The following is a 2,507-nucleotide window of genomic DNA, read 5'->3' on the forward strand; positions in this document are numbered from 1 at the left end:
TACAAGAATAGCAGAAAAAAGGGTATTCCTGTCCTTTCGTGGATCATACTGATTGATTCTTCTCCCCACTTAAGTGTGAATGGCTCTGGGCCATCTTGAGTCCTTCCATCTTTCTTTCCTACCATCTCTTCCTGTATCTGCTCTGCTCTTTTATTTTTTTTTTTTTCCTTCTTCTTCCTTTTCCTTTCCCACCTCTATTCCCTACTCTCCCTCGCCTCCCCTCCTCCTTTACCTGTCTTCATGTCACCCAAGGGCATGTTGGGAGGGATTTGAGGATGGGAGGGGGAAGGTTGGGTGCACTGAAACGTTCTAATTTTGTAGGTGACCACTGCCAGGCTCAAATTTTAGAACAAAGACGAAACTGTCTGGGAAGGAAGGGAGATGCAAAAGAGAGGATACAAAATAAAAAAGACAATCCAAGGTACAATTCTAATGGTAATCTGTTTACAGATTGGGGCCCCAGTGTGGAAAGCTTCAAAGTCAATAACAACAACAAAAATCCTCCCAAGACCGCATTACAGGTCACTGCCCGGTCTGTCACTGTAATCAGGATTAGAGCCTAAAAAATTTTAAAAAAGGTAAAAATGAAAGCAAACTTAAAAAAAGTTTTCCTTTACAGTATCCTTCCAGGAAACCACAGACATCCCCCACCCCCACGCCCCCCCAACTGGGAAAGAGGCAAAAAGGCAGTTTGCCTGAAAGAGCGAGACCTGCAAGGAAAGTACTCGGTTAGTTGACCTGGCGGGGGCCACTTCTTCCTCGCAAGTTCTCAGTTCCTTGGGAACTCTGCCAGAGTCCAGGCCAGCGACACTCCTGAAGATGTCATTCCCACTTCAGCAAAATCTCCTGCGATTGCCCAGCAAACATCAAGGGAATGAACGAACTAGTGAGCAAGTGAATGAATGGAACGGGAAAAGAAGCAGAAGCAGCCCCGCTGGGCGCTTACCTCTTCTGGTTCATGGAGGCCACCTGGAGCCACTCATTGGTGCTGGGGTTGTAGGAGTGCGCAGCCGAGATTTCCTGGCTAGTGATCCTATACCCGCCCACTATGAAGAGGTAGTTGTCCAGGATGGCAGACCCGTAACCCCTGACGTTCACCAGGTCGGGAGGAAGGTTGTTGGCCAGCGGGAACCAACGTTCGGTCATCTCCTCATACCTGAGCATGGACGGGGGCTCCCCTTGGTAGGGGTGTGGGGCCAGGGGGCCCCCCAGGAAATCCCCCAGGGCTACAAGAACCGGAGTCCCGGTCATCCGGGCCTCTCTCAGCCTCTGCTTCAGGCTGACATCCCCGAGAGCCTGAGGAGGAGCCCCCAGGAGGTGGAACTGGGGCTTGCACAGCACCTCGTGGAAGTGGACGACCATGAAGCGCAGGCAGGCCTCCTGCAGGTCGGGCAGCCCGTACACCTGCGCCAGGCGGTACAGCTCCAGGCAGTTGGTGAGCCGCACCTGGGACAGCAGCAGCTGCAGCAGAGACGTGACCTGAAGGAAGGAGGCCGCTTCCACCAGCTCCGCCAGCAGGCTCACCTCGTCCATCTCCTCTTCCTCCTCCACCCCGCCGCCCTTCTCCGCCTGCGGGCCCAGGAGCCAGCCTTCGCGGGCCCCGCCGGCGTTGATGAAGTCCAGCACCAGGCGCAGGCCCGGGGCGCTGAGGCCGCGCAGCTGCTGCACCTCGGGGCCGCCGGCCTCCTGGCTCAGGGCCTCGCGCATGCCGGAGCGGTAGAGGGCGCGGAAATAGTCGCTCTGCTCGATAAGCTTCCTCTCGCTCACCGGGTGGCAGCGGTCCTCCAGGCGGATCTGCACCATCTCCTCGGCCGACATGGCTGGGGGGCCGGGGGCCGCGGGGGTGCCCGCCAGCTCTGCGCGCTCTCCTCCCCGCCCCCACGCGCTCGCCGGGTTCCGGGTTGGGCGCGCCGAGGGATGGCGCCGCGGAGGAGGAGGGAGGCGACGGGCCGCCGCCCGCTCCCGCGTCCGCCCAGCCTTTCTGGGTCGCGGCGGCGCCCCCGAGGCAGCCCCTCCTCCTGGTCCCGGGGGCGGCGGCTCAGCCTCGCTCCCCCGCAGCGGCCGCCCTGCCGGTCTGCTCTGCCTCAACGCCACAAAAGGCCGGGTTGCCGCGCGCCGGGCGTCGGGAGGCGGCCGCCGTCCTCGTCCGGGTTGTCCGGGCCGCGTCCGCCGCCGAGGGGATCCCAGCCCCCAGCCCGCAGCCTCCTGCCACGCCTCGCTTCTCACTTCCGCCCGCAGGACCCCTGCCGCCCGCCAGACCTGCGAGCGGATCCGTTGTCGGGGAGGGCTGCGGGCCCCGGCGCTCCGGCTGCGGCCACGTCCCCGCAGCCTCCCCCGCACGCCCGGCGCAGCGGCTCTGCGGCCTGCGGGCTCCGCAGCGACGCGCGGGTTGGGAGGGGGACTGGAGGCGAGGTGAAGCCAGTCCGCTGTTTCTTCCGCGCTGCTTTACGAGCGGGGAGACAGAGAAGAGAAGAAACAGGCGTGGGGGGACCGGGATGATGGGAGTC

The 2,507-nt window shown here is 61.7% G+C and overlaps 1 pseudogene across 1 annotated transcript; it reads right to left on the reverse strand.

The window, feature by feature from the left end:
- Positions 1–711: 711 nt before the first annotated feature.
- Positions 712–2,288, reverse strand: LOC309869081 (kelch-like protein 42 pseudogene; annotated as a pseudogene). Its single transcript has one exon. The product of its transcript is annotated as a kelch-like protein 42 pseudogene (transcript).
- Between the last annotated feature and the right edge of the window lie 219 nt (positions 2,289–2,507).

Source organism: Mustela nivalis (assembly GCF_964662115.1).
Source record: "Mustela nivalis genome assembly, chromosome: 7".
Lineage (NCBI taxonomy): Eukaryota > Metazoa > Chordata > Mammalia > Carnivora > Mustelidae > Mustela > Mustela nivalis.